At 39.6% G+C, this 14,670-nt stretch overlaps 1 long non-coding RNA gene across 1 annotated transcript in view; it reads right to left on the bottom strand.

Moving 5' to 3' along the window:
* The window catches only part of LOC141416441 (uncharacterized), a 205,325-nt gene that overhangs the window by 1,666 nt on the left and 188,989 nt on the right, over nt 1-14,670 (bottom strand). Inside the window, exons 2-3 of the long non-coding RNA XR_012441165.1 lie at nt 2,654-2,715; nt 840-953 (exon numbers count right to left, since the gene is read on the bottom strand). This is a non-coding gene — a long non-coding RNA (uncharacterized lncRNA). The remainder of the gene's footprint in view (nt 1-839; nt 954-2,653; nt 2,716-14,670) is intronic.

Raw genomic sequence — 14,670 nt, 5'->3', positions numbered from 1 at the left:
ATTGAAAATTTTTACAAAATTCTGGGGTCCAGTTTATGAGAACAAGCAGTATTCTCATATTTTTTTCTGCATTAATTTTTATCAATATATGAATAACTGAAAAGTATATGAAGAAAATCTGATCTCACATACGTAGATAACTATGGGATGTTTTTCTGTGATGCTACACCAATCTCAACAGTTGCTAGATTCTTAAAGATTAGTTTCTATAAGAAGTCTGCAAACACATTTTAATCAACTTGTTAGTCTCTGATGTCTTAAAATCCACTGGTTTATCTTGCAATCTGTACAGACTTTTTACTCATTCATGATTTTGCAGCATCATTCATTGGTCTTCTGAAAATTATTGACTATTAAGTTATAAAATAACCAAGAATTTCCATGTGTTTATGATATTCCTAATCTATTCTAAAAAGCTAGTTAAGTAGTGGGAATAATCAGCCATTCATATAAATTTTCCTAAATTCTAAGTCTTACCTGAAAGTTTAAATTTTGTTTGTCATAAACATTGTCAGTTATATTCCTCTAAAGGACAAGCTTACTTAGCTGATTTTGAGAAAACATCCTGTATACAATCAGATATGAACCAAACTTTGTCATTCTTTGAAATTAATTTTCCATTTAAGAAGTCACTACTTCTTCACAGCTGCTGTATCTAGAGATCACCCACCATGTTAAATTGGTATGCAACATGTGTTTTATTTCTACATCCCACTTTTTTACAAAGGATAAAAATTATCCTTTGTAATAGAATGTTATGTTAATGTACTAAGTTTTTGGTTACTGTAACAAAATATCCAAGATAATCAACTTAAAAGGATAGACTTATTTTGGCTTACATTTTTGGAGCTTTCAGACCATCATTACTTGGTCCATTGCTTTTGGGTCTGTGGTGTCACAGTATATCATGGTGGAGATCATATGATGGAGCAAACCTGTTCACATCATGGCAGCTGGGAAGTAAAAGAGAGATAGGATGTGGAGATGATTTCAAAATCCCCTTCCAGGCCATTCCCCAAAGTCTTAACTTCCTTCCATTAGGCTACTCCTAAAGGTTACACCATCTCACTTGTCACCGACACTTCAACATATGGGCCTTTGTGGGGATATTTAAGAAGCAAACTATAGCAACTTAATGAAACTCAAAATCTGTACTACTTCTTCAAGGTCATTCTTCAGTAAAAACTGCATTTATTATTCTCCTGCAAGAGCAGACCATGCTACTTAGAAGGTAGAGGCTAGAGTTTCATAAGTTTGAGGCCAGGCCAGGCAAAGTTAGTATAATTCTACCTCAAAATACAGACTATAGCACTGGGTTGTGGCTTCTGTGATAGAGTGCTTGTAAGCATGCATCAAAGTGCTGAGTTCAATCCCTTCTACTGAAGAAAAAAGAAATTAACTCCATGATGCCTTCAAAACACATTTTCTAAATGAAACTGTTCTTTTTTGGTATGAATCTGTGTGTCTTATATGGCAAACACATTTTTCTATTTAAAATATTTTGGTTCTTTCTATGACCATCCTTAGTTATAAAATGGTTGTACTCAAAGAATTCAAGAACATGGGCTAGATATGTTTAAATTATTTTGATAAATTTTTACATTGCAAAGTAAGTTTGCATGACTGCAAATCATTCAAAGCTTGATGTGGTGAATAGATACCAATTCTAATAGAAATATTTGCTCCATTTAATTTCCTTCTGTCAACTTGCTTCTTTTTTACACAGACAGTTCATTTCCATTCCTCTGAGAGCTCAATTGTCTTTGATGACTCAACATTTAAAAAGTCAAAAGAGAGAAAATATGTGTCACTAACTGATGAAAATGAAGGCCATTTTTCTAGCGAGAGAATTCTAAAGTGCAAAGTATAAAATAGGTAATTACTGCTACTCTACTAAGGAAACAAAGACTCTAGTTTCCTTCTTAGAGAGTAGAAAAATGGCTTTTTACCAAAGATGGAATAAATAAGGCTGTAACTATTAGTGAAGCTCATGAATGGGCAAGGTTAGACTTCTTCCCCTGCTAACAACTCATATCTGTCACTATATACTGGAAGTAGACACAAAAACGTATCACACCTAAAACAACTAAGAAACCTATGTCTTCAATTTGAGATGTTATGTTCAAAATAAAAACAGTGTGTCTGCAAACTTATCTTGAGAGTGTCCTGAGCTGTTTTGAAATTCCCATTAGTATATACTTATTTTGTTGAAGTAATGTTAATTTGAAGTGAAATACTAAAATGGGCACTCTGGGGAGCTAAAGGTAAATATAACTGTAATACTCCTGGAATTTATAACTTAGTGGGAAAAATAGATATGTTTACAAATTACTAAATACCTATAAATCAACCAATAATGAATTCTGTATGGGGAAGTTTGAATACAAAACAATGATATAGGGTTGGGTTAGATGTAAAAACAGCAGGAAATGAAGAAAGTTGACTTTTCTTTGGTAGCACTGGGGACTGAACTCAGGCTTTTGCAATTGCTAGGCAGGCTGTCTACCACTTGAGCCAGACCTCCAGGCCCATAAATGTGACATTTTGAAGTTGATTCTCAAGGCTAGGATTTTAACAACTTGTGAAAAATACTGAAATCATCCTAAGTGTAAATGTCATTCCAGGTATAGAAAGCATGAAAGAAAAAACATACCCAATAAGCAAGGTATGCCCAGAGTTCTCAATGGTCTATGTTAGCTTGAGCCAATCTGCTTCCTAAGATTAGAAAATAAGAAAGAATTCCAATGAATGATGTAAGCACCCACCTGATGCAACTAATAAAATGTAAGTAAATTAAAACAAGAAAGGAGAAAAATAATAAACACAAAAAACAATAAAATTGAAAACAGAAATATCAGTGAAATAAAATCTGCATCATTGAAAAAGTGAATAAAATTGATTTTTAGCCAGAGAGAAAGAGAGAGCACAATTATTAATACAAATAGGTAAAGAAACTATTAAAAATATCCCTATTTGCAGACGATATGATCCTATACTTTAAAGACCCAATAAACTCTACTCAAAAGCACCCAGACACCATCAATAACTATAGCAAGGTAGCAGGATATAAAATCAACATAGAAAAATCATTAGCAGTTCTATACATTAATAATGAACAAACTGAGAAAGAATATATAAAAACAATTCCATTTACAATAGCCCAGAGAAAATCAAATACCTAGGTGTAAACTTAACAAAGGATGTGAATGACCTCTACAAGGAAAATATAAACTTCTGAAGAAAGAGATTGAGGAAGACTATAGAAAGTGGAGAGATCTCCCATGTTCACGGATTGGTAGAATCAACATAGTAAAAATGTCTATACTCCCAAAAGTAATCTACATGTTTAATGCAATTCACACCAAAATCCCAATGACATTCATTAAAGAGATTGAAAAATCTACTATTAAATTTATATGGAAACACAGAGGCCATGAATAGCCAAAGCAATATTCAGTAAAAAGAACAACACTGGAGGTATCACAATATCCAACTTCAAACTATATTATAAAGCAATAACAATAAAAACAGCATGGTACTGGCACAAAAACAGACATGAAGACCAGTGGAACAGAATAGAGGACCCAGATATGAAGCCACACAACTATAACGAACTTGTCTTTGACAAAGTTGCTAAAAATATACGATGGAGAAAAGACAGCCTCTTCAACAAAAACTGCTGGGAAAACTGGTTAGCAGTCTGCAAAAAACTGAAACTATATAAAATGGATCAAGGATCTTAATATCAGACCACAAACTCTAAATTTGGTACAGGAAAGAGCAGGAAATACTCCGGAATTAATAGGTATAAGCAAGAACTTTCTCAGTGGAACCCCAGCAGCTCAGCAACTAAGAGATAGCATAGATAAATGGGACTTCATAAAACTAAAAAGCTTCTGTTCAACAAAAGAAATGGTCTCTAAACTGAAGAGAACACCCACAGAGTGGGAGAAAATATTTGCCAGCTACACATCAAAGGACTGATAACCAGAATATATAGGGAACTCAAAAAACTAAATTCTCCCAAAATTAATGAACCAATAAAGAAATGGGCAAGTGAACTAAACAGAACTTTCTCAAAAGAAGAAATTCAAATGGCAAAAAAACACATGAAAAAATGCTCACCATCTCTGCCAATAAAGGAAATGCAAATTAAAAACACACTAAGATTCCACCTCACCCCTGTTAGAATAACCATCATTAGCAACACCACCAACAGGTGTTGGCAAGGATGCGGGGAAAAAGGAACCCTCTTACACTGCTGTTGGGAATGTAAGCTAGTACATCTGCTCTGGAAAAAAATTTGGAAGCTACTTAAAAATCTAAACATTAATCTACCATATGATCCAGCAATACCACTCTTGGGGATATACCCAAAAGACTGTGACACAGGGTACTCCAGAGGCACCTGCACACCCATGTTTATTGCAGCACTATTCATAATAGTCAAGTTATGGAAACAGCCAAGATGCCCCACTACTGACAAATGGGTTAAGAAAATGTGGTATTTATACACAATGGAATTTTATGCAGCCATGAAGAATGAAATGTTATCATTCTCAGGTAAATGGATGGAATTGAAGAGCATCATTCTGAGTGAGGTTAGCCTGGCCCAAAAGACCAAAAATCATATGTTCACCCTCATATGTGGACATTAGATCAAGGGCAAACACAACAAGGGGATTGGACTTTGATCACATGATAAAGCAAGAGCACACAAGGGAGATATGAGGATAGGTAAGACACCCAAAAAACTAGATAGCATTTGTTGCCCTCAACACAGAGAAACTAAAGCAGATACTTTAAAGCAACTGAAGCCAATAGGAGAATGGGACCAGGAACTAGAGAAAAGGTTAGTTTGAGAAGAATTAACTTAGAAGGTAACACATATGTACAGGAGAGCAAGGCGAGTCAACTCCCTGTATAGCTATCCTTGTCTCAACTAGCAAAAACCCTTAATCCTTCCTATTATTGCTTATGCTCTCTCTTCAACAAAATTAAAGATAAGGGCAGAATAGTTTCTGCCTGGTAGCAAGGGGTAAGGGAGTTAAGTGAGGGAGCAGGAGGGGGTAAGGGAAGGGTCTAGAGGAAGGGATGAGAAATGACCCAAACATTGTATGCACATATGAATAAAATAAAAAATTTTTTAAAAATTAAAAAACAAAAACAGCAAATAAATAATTGCAAATAAGAGAATCCAAAAAAAAAAACAGTACTTCAAAAGCAAACGTCTCAGATCCTATAGACGTTAAAAGGAAAAGTGTCATAACCATAAATTTAACAACTTAGGTTAAGCAAACATATTGTTTGAAAGGATCAAACTACCAATTATTAGGAAAATGCCGCACTCCGCACACAAAGGAGGCTCATAAGAGGTATCTCATGATCAAAGTTTAATAAGCAGGCTGACTGGCCTAGAAGAAAAAATGGCGCAGCAGCTTCTCTCCGTGGGTCTGGCTTTAAGTAAGCAAGGGCTAGGGATAGACAAAAAGAGGAGGCAGGAGATAAGGGACAGTGGGGCTTTGTTCTGTAAGGGATGAGACCAGCTGCCAAAGCAAGGTCTAGGGGTGGGCAAAGAGAGGTGGCAGGAGATAAGGGACAGTAGGACTTTGTTCTGCATGGGATGAGACCAGCTGCAGCTCAGGCTGCAGAATGGTGGCAAAGGGCATTTCCTATTGTTCCCCCAATTTTTGTATATTAAAGAGAGAGAGGGAGAGGAAAAGGGTTGGGTATTGGGGCACAGTTTGATCCTCTGGCTGCTTCCAGCTGGCAGGGGCCAGCGCATGTTCTCAGGTGGGGTCCTTAGGGTTTGGTGTCTTCATAGGGGTTGGCATGGGGGTCCCCTTGGTGGCCCCAGAGAGGTTGATATCCTTGGAGGAGGAGTTGATTGAATCTTTTGTTGGTGGCTGCAGATATGCAATCTAGTAAAAAATTTTGTAAAGTTTTTATAATGCAGGGGAGAAAGCTCAAGAGAATAAAGACAACAATAAGGGGCGCTAGGAAAAGTATTAGCCAAGAGAGCAGAGGGGACTGAGTCCAGTCTAGGACAGGGGAGTTTTTAGTCCTGTGTAGTTGAATTTCTTCAATTAAGCAAGACAGGGTATTAATATTCTGTTCCACTAGACCTGACTCATTAATATAGAAACAACACTCCTCTTGGAGGCAAAGGCAAGTGCCTCCTTTTTCACCGGTGAAGAGATCTAGGGCCCTGCGGTTTTGTAAGGCAACCTGAGCTAATGAGGTGAGTTGTCACTGAAGGGAGGCTAGAGAAACTGAGGTTGATTCAAGAGTGACCTGTAGGCTCCCCTCAAAATCTTTTGCAGAGATGACACTATGGCCCAGGGCTCCCCCTGCAAACCCAGTGGCAGTGATGGAGGAGGACAGGCTAATCCCAACCATAATGGGTAGGAAGGCAGCTCATTGTTGTTGGGGCAAATATAATCAGAAGAATTCAGCCTTTCCATAGAGAGTAAGTTGGGGAACTGTTATTACTGAAAGGCAGGGGCCTGGAGTAGAGGCATTTATACAGGTGTGTAAGGAGCCATTGCACCAGAGGTGTAGTCCAGAAGGTGGGAAGATTTGAGTAGTTATAGAGACATTAGAGTGACAGAACTTGAGGAAACTAGCTCCAGAAAAGGATTGGACAGAGGTGTAATAGAAGGCGTAGGAGGGAAGTGAGTATTGGTCTGGGTCAGGTTCCCACAGAGGTATAGAAGTCAAAGGGGGGCAGCACTTAGAGCTTTGGGACATAGAGGTGGGGGTAGGGATAGAGAGGTTGATGGGTACTGCCGCCAGCAGGGGGCATTAGAGGAAGGTGCACAAGAAGCAGTGGATAATGTTTATGGAACTGGTGGAGTCAAGAAACTGTGTAGAGGTTTCTATAATTTGGATCCAGGATGATAGGGTTGTGTGTATAGGACCTTTAGGAAGTTGGCCCTGGAATGTCTGCTCAGCTTTTAAGATGTTTGAGGAGAGTTCTGTCTGTGATTGGGGAGCCATAACCCATTCTCTAGATATAAAGAGAGTTCCTGAGGGTTGTAAACTAGTGCCTGAGTAGTGCATGGAGCCTTTGACCCCGTCCTGCCAACGTTGGTGCCAGGGATCAGGGATATAGAGGAAGAAACCTGAGTCATTATAATGGGCACCTACCATACTACCTTTTGGATGCTTTTCTGAGATCCAATGTTTCCTGCAGCTTCGATATGGGCAGCCTCCATATTCCTCTGACCATTTAGTACCCTTTTTACAATGTAGTTGGGTTTGGTCAAAGAGGAAGCAGATATAAGGGAGATTGATGTCTATCCCCACAGGATGTGGTACAATGGACTTAGGTGTAAACAGGATGGTGACAGCCTGACTACATCCCATAGGGAGGCAGTCTCCAGAGCCCACGTGATATGTGATGTTGGCTGAGCCTGGTTTATAGGTTTCCCAGATCTTGAACCTCAAAAGACATTATGGAGATAGGGAACTGACCAGGAGGGTAATAAAGATCCAACTTATAAGAATAAGGAAAGTACAAGAAATAGGCCACAGAGAGTGCCGTGCGGTTGAGCCAACTCCATCAGGGTGGAGAAGTTGCCCATAGGCTTATACTTAAAACAAGGGGAATGAGGACAATAATCACTCATAGGAAAGGATGGAGTGAAAGCAAAAGCAGTATGGCTTATAACAGGGCAAACAGCATGTCAGAGAATGAGTAGATCTCCTCAGGAGTAAAGTCTGAGAGTGTACCCTGGAGATGGAGATCAGATATCCAATCTATAAAGCAAGGGTAAAAGAGGTATGAGAAAGGAAGGAGGTTGATCGTGTTGGGAGGTGAGAAGTCTAAGACCTCAAAGTAGAGTGTAGATATGAAAGAGTAAAAGCATGGCCAGGCACTGACAGGAAAGAATGGGAGAGGAGATGTATAAAGAATGAGTAGGCGAGATGCCAGATCCCCAAACATAAGGCTCCTGCTTATGCCCTGGGAGTCTCTGTGGGTGTGTCTTCATCTTCTGGGATCCTGGGGAGGCAGGAGATCTTTATTTTTGTTGGTCCATCAATTATGGCCATTACCCTGGGCTTCCATGAAGTTATGGTCATCGGGCCTGGGAGTCCTGGGCTTCGTCAGTCTTCTGCCGCAGTTGCCAGTCCTAGAAAATCAGTTAGGGAGGAGGAATGTTGAGGGTGTTTAGACCCCCCACCTTGGGAGGTGGAGGGGCAGTCCCTTGCCCAATGGCCCTGCTGTTTGCACTTAGGACATGGTCCTGGTGGGCAGCACATCTTAGGACAGCCACGGGCCCAGTGTCCCTCAAGGACACACTGAAAACATGAGCTGGGAGGTGTTTGGGATTTTCTCTGGCCTTGTGAGTTGGGAGCCAGAGGGTTTTGCTGGAGAGCTTGGGCCAACATCTGGAATTTGGCCTTTTCTCTCCTCTCCTTATTAGCCCTTTGCTAAATGTGGTTTAAAAGCCACATTTAGAATTTCAGCCTGTGGAGTCTGAGGGCCATTTTTAACCTTTTAAGGTTTTTCTTATATCTGGGGCTGACTGGGAGATAAAATGGATCATAATGATAATTGTCCAGTCCTTAGCTTCAAGGTAAACTTTTGTGTGGCATCGTAATGCCTCTGTAAGTCAGGACAAGAAACTGGCTGGATTTTCTTTTTCCTCTTGTTGAACTTCCCTGAGTTTATCAAAATTAACAACTTTTTGGGCAGCCCTCTTTAACCCTGCCACTAGGCAGGTGCCCATCTGGTCTTAGTTTGATAGTCCCAATGGGGTTCTGTCTCTGGAACCACCAACATTCCCATGGGGTGGGCAGAGGTGTTGCAGTGAATCTCAATTACATGTGTCTTAGCCATGTCCCAGACCCTTCATCTCTCCTCCGGGAGGAGGGTTGTGGAGAGGATGGTATAAATGTCATGCCAGGTGAGGCTATAAGATTGGACCAAATATTGAAATTCTTTAATATGAGAGTCAGATTTACTGATAAAGTAACTAAGGCATTTTTCAATTTGAGACAGGTCTGTGAGAGAAAAGGGAACATGAACTTGCACAATACCCTTGGCGCCAGCCACTTCTCAGAGTAGAGGGAAACTGGCTGGCTGGGGGAGCCGTGAAAGTGAGTGTGTGGGGGACTCAGGGGATCATGTGGTTTCAGATTGGTGGGAGGGCAAGTAGAAGAGGGAGCAGAAGGAGGAGTGGAGGAAGGGGTGGAAGGAGAGGCGGGGGAAGCAGCGAAAGGAGCAGCAGGAGGAGAGGCAGAAGGAGCAACGTGGGAAACATTGGGGTCTGGCTGCTTAACAATGGAGGCTCATATCTATAGGGCAGAGGCTCATCAGCAGGATTGAAAGAAGGGAAAGCGTTGGAGTCCAGGAGGGTAGTTGGGGTCTTTGTAGCCAGAAGGACCTGGGCAGGGGAGCAAGGGGTACAGAGAAGGTTTAGAGCGGAAGTAAGAGAAGGCCTGGACATAGGGAATCTCCTTCCACTTTCCAGTGCATTTGCAGAAGTTATAGAGATCCCGAGAATATTAGGGTCAAGCATGCTGTTAAGTGGCCATTTTGAGTCATTGCCCAATTGGTATTGTGGCCAAGCCTGATTGGAAAGAAAAATGAGTTTTTTACCTTTAGATCAGGCGAGAGCCATAGGGGCTTAAGGTTGGCCAACAGACAGCCCAGAGGGGTGTCAGGGAATTTTGGAAGGTCCAGCCCCCATGATGAGACCCAGTCCAAGGAAGAATATGGCAGGCATCCCTGAGATATTGCTTTCCTGGAAAAAACAGAGAAGTGGAGGACCTCAGGGGATCATCTTCACCGAGAGGATCGTCCATGCCTCAGGAACCCTGTTCCTGAGCTGATGTGAGTCAGAACCTAGTACTAGGGTTTTGACCAACTGAGAGAGAGAGAGAGAGCCACAACTCATGGCACAAGGGAACTCACCAAGGGAGGACTGAGGCAATCAACTGGTGGTGGGCAAGTAATGGGAGCTCACTGGCCTTGAGGAGGTTCCCTGTGAGTGAGAGTGGCGATGGTGGCACTAGTCTGGAATCAGGTATTACAGCAAAGCAGCTCAGATCCCAGTATGTTTATCCTGGCTTAAGGAAGGCAGCTGCCACCTACATGGCTTTGGCAGGCCGATATCCCCCCAGACAGGCCCCCCTATATAGGGGATGTCTGCTTTGTGGCTAAAGTAGGCTTGGGAGTGCAGTGTATATCAGGAGGGCCTGAATTTACTAACTGGGAGAGCAAGATCAATGCCACAAGCTCACCTGTTCCCAGCCAATGCATCAAAATGTTAGGAAAATGCTGCACACCACACACAAAGGAGGCTCACGAGAGGTATCTCATGTCCAAAGTTTAATAAGATAAGGGACAGTGGAACTTTGTTGTGCAAGGGATGAGACCAGCTGCAGCTCAGCCTGCAGAATGGTGGCAAGGGGCAGTTCCTATCACCAATCACACTGAAAAAAAAACTAGATAATGCAAGTAGTCCTAAATCTAACAAAGAAATTAATTTATAATATATCCTTCCAGCAAAGAAACTTTCAGGTTAAGATAACATTGCTACAGAAGAGAAACCTTAATCTGCAACTACAAAGTAAACCTGGAGAGTGCAGGTAACTCTGGAGACAACAGACTGGCAGCCCTCATCAGAGGAGAAACCGATGGTTCTCACAATCCTTGCATACAGTGTGAGAATTTGGTACGAAACTGACTCTTCCTTCATGGAAGGCTAGCATCGGAGAGGTAATCCATTGGTTCAAGTGGTAGAGCAGCTGACTGAGTTCCATCCCCCATACTGGAAAAAAAATCCATTTCATTGCTTCCCATGTCTTGGAGTATGATTACCCAGAAGTCATCTTAAAAGGGTTCCTATTATTTGAAACTCAACTACTCTGGGGACCTGAAAGCAAGGAACAATTTTAAGTCTTGGAATCTGGGAATATGCTGCAACTGTATCTGAATAGGGGGATAGTGGTAAGAAACAGTCACGGAGATGAAGAGGGTCAGACACAGACTGAAGTTCAAGTAGCAGGAAGCTTGGACTGTGGAAAGCCTTGTGATCAATGGCTGCCACTCCATGGTGAGAAGTAAGCACTGTCCACTGTGAATTACTGTGGGGAATAATAGCTCAAGACCATGGCTTTCAGATTGCTCAGTCTCCAGAGCTGCCTCCATGGTTTGTTGCCAGGCAGGACTTAGAGCCCTAAGCCCAGGTTTTAGTGATCAATCCATTTTTTCAGCTTACTTCCTTCCTCCTTCAGGGTGGTTTACTGCCGGGCAGTGTCTGACAGTACTGAGACCAGCAAGCATAATTCCAGTTTCCCTCTGTTCTCCCCCTCCAGTGCAGAACTCAGTGCTCTGTTTGTGTCTTCCTTTCTCTGATACAGACTTGGATACTTGCTGCTCCTGGGTGCACAGATTGGAGAGTCTCTGGTGTGAGAAGAAATCTGCAAGGCCCTCAGGCCACAAAGCTTATTGGGGCCAGCAACAGCTTCTGATACGTAAATACCAGAAACCTCTCAAATGAATGCAGCTCTGAGGCTGACAACATACTCATGACTGGCCCAATCCTCAGCCTACATACAGTACCAACCATTACAGTATGAAAAAAGGAACTACAATAGACCTGAGATGTGACACATTACACCCTCCAGCTCCAATGGATTCCAATATCAGAGGACCAAGAAACTTCCCCAACTCTTTGTCTCTTTCTTCATTTTTACTTATTCTTTTCCCTATTATTTTAATATTATCTTTATTTCATTTTATATAAAAAATCTTTTATTACTTTATTATTTATTACTCTTCTTACTATTATCTACTTTTGTTCACATATTGTTTTTCATTTTATATTCAGGTTTTTTAAATTTCTTGCTCTTTTGTCTTCTTCTTCCTCTCATTCCTTTTCTCTTTTTATTTATTCTTTTTCTCTCTTTGACACTGCTGCTTCTTTCTTTTTCCCCTTTCCATATCCTTTCCTTTATTTCAATATCTTATTATTAATATTTAGCTTCATAGTTTATTCTACATTATTTTCCTCACTTTCTTTTCCAGGATAATTGGTAATATAATAGTTGTACATTTAATTGATTTTTATTGCATTTCTATATCTGTTGTGTGTGTGTGTGATGTTGCTGTTACAGAAGTTTGCTTTCTCCTCTCTGAATGGTACTAGGGACTGAGTCTTCAAAAAAGGCTGCTCAGTAGAACACCATGAAACAGATGTGCAAATTGCAACATAGAAACACCAGAAATAGAAAAGAATAAGGCAGAATGACTCTTTCAAAAGTTCAGAGGTTTTTTTTTAACTAAATACATAAAGATTGAAATGGCTAAAATGCTAAAAAATTCAAAAGTCTGACTTGAAAAATTATCAGTAACCATGAAGAGAATTCAAATAAACATTAATGAATTAAAGGTGTGAATTCAATACTTTAATGAGAAATTAAACAAATTGGACAAGAAATTCAGCAATTTGGATATAATACAGCAAATAAAGACAATCAAGGATAAAAATTACATGATCATCTCAGCAAATGCAGAAAAGTCTTTAACAAAACTCATCATTCTTTTGTGATAAAAATCCTGGAAAAAACTAGGATGAGAGGGATCATATCTTACCATAAGAACTTCTGACATACAATGAACCTATTTCCAACATTAAACTACATAGAGAAGATTAAAAGCATTTATTCTGAAAACCACTAATGAGATGTTTGCCCATCTCATCACTATTATTCAATGCTGTGCTTGAATTCTTAACCATAGCAACAAGGCAAGAGAAGGAAAGAAAAGAGACACAAATAGGACAAGAAATCAAATCATCCCTATTTGCAGATGATATGATCCCATATTTAATAGGCCTTAAAGAATTCACCAGAAAACTCTTAGATATGATAAACAATTTCATCCAAGTAGCAGGATATAAAATAAGTAGCTTTCCTGTATACCCATAATGAATATGCTGAGAAACAACTCAGAAAAACAATATAAGACATAATAGCCTCAAAAAAAAAACAACAAAACTCCCAGGAAAAAACCTAATCAAAGAGATGAAAGACCTCTACAATGTAAACAATAAAATACTGAGGGAACATTTGATACATTATAAGAACCTATGTAAATACCACAGTGCACCTCACCCAGCATAACAATAAAGGAAAAAAATGAAAAAAATCAAAGAAGACCCTAGAAGATGAAAATACCTCCCATTTCATGTATTATCAGAATTTAATATTGTGAAAATGGGTATACTACTGGAAGCAGTCTATAAAGTCAATGCAATTGCCATCAGAGTTCCACTGTCACTTTTCAAAGAAATAGAAAAATCAATCATAAAATTTATATGGATGCACAAAAGACCCTGAACAGTCAAAGAGATCCTTAGCAAAAAGACCAATGCTGAAGGTAGAAGAACACCTGATTTCAAATTATACTACAGAGCCATAGAAATAAAAATCCAGGGGTATGGCAAAAAAACAGATATGCAGAGCAATGAAATAGAGTCAAAGATCCAGAAATAAACCCATTCAGTTTCAGCTGTCTGGTTCTTGACAAAGGTTCCAAAACCATATATTGGAAAAAAGTCAGCCTCTGCTGGGAAAACTGGTATTCACATGTAGAATACTGAAACGAGGCTCCTATCTCTCACCCTGTATGAAAATCAATTTAAAAATAGTCAAGTACAGTTACTTATGCCTATAATTTTAGCTACTCGGGAAATGGAGGTTTGACAATCACAGTTCAAGGTCAGTCTAGGCAAAACTTAGTAAAACCCAATCTCAACCAATAAAAACATATGTGTGGGTGGTGTGTGCCTGTCATCCAGCTACATAGGAATCATAAATAGGAAGATTGCAGTCCAGGCCAGCAAAAATGCAAGGCCATATTCAAAAAACAACTAAATCAAGCAAAGCTTGGGACATGCCTCAAGTAGAAGAGCACTTGTCTAGCAAGTGTAAGTTTCCTGAATTCAAATCCCAGTACTACTTCAGAAGGAAAAAAAAAGATCATAGATTCTAATTAAGACCTGAAGTTTTGGAACCTACTAAAATGACAAAGTGGATTACATCAAATTAATAAGCTTCTACACAGCAATATAGGAAACAATAATCCAAGTAAAGAGTACAGAACTCATCTGATGAGGGATCAATATACACAATAAATAAAGATCATAAAAAATTAAACACCAAAAAACAAATAATTGAATCAATAAGTGGGAAAATGAACAGAATAGATGGTTGTCAAAAATAGTAAGTGAAAATAGCTAAAAAATACATGAAAAAATGTTTGGTATCTTTAATCATCAAAGAAATGCAAATCAGGACTCCACTGAGATTCCATCTCACTCACTTCAGAATGGCAATCATGAAGAAAGCAAGTAACAACAAATGCTGGTAAAGAAGAAACATACACAGTGAAAATGCAAATCAGTTCAGGGACTATAGAATTCACATGGCTTCAATCCATCTGTTCTAACTTCACCACACATGGTTATGTACACAAATTATTCAGCATACTGTAGACCTACCTGAATACCCAAGTTTATTGTAACACTATTTACAGTGGCTAAGTTTTAGAACCAGTCTAGGTGTCATTAATGGATAAATAGATGAAAGATATGTACACATTAGAGTATTATTCAGCCACAATGAAGAATGAAGTCATAATTTTTTGCGGGAAAA

Source organism: Castor canadensis, chromosome 14 (assembly GCF_047511655.1).
Source record: "Castor canadensis chromosome 14, mCasCan1.hap1v2, whole genome shotgun sequence".
NCBI lineage: Eukaryota > Metazoa > Chordata > Mammalia > Rodentia > Castoridae > Castor > Castor canadensis.
The sequence above is the reverse complement of the archived record's forward strand: the minus strand, read 5'-3'. Positions and strand labels throughout refer to the sequence as shown.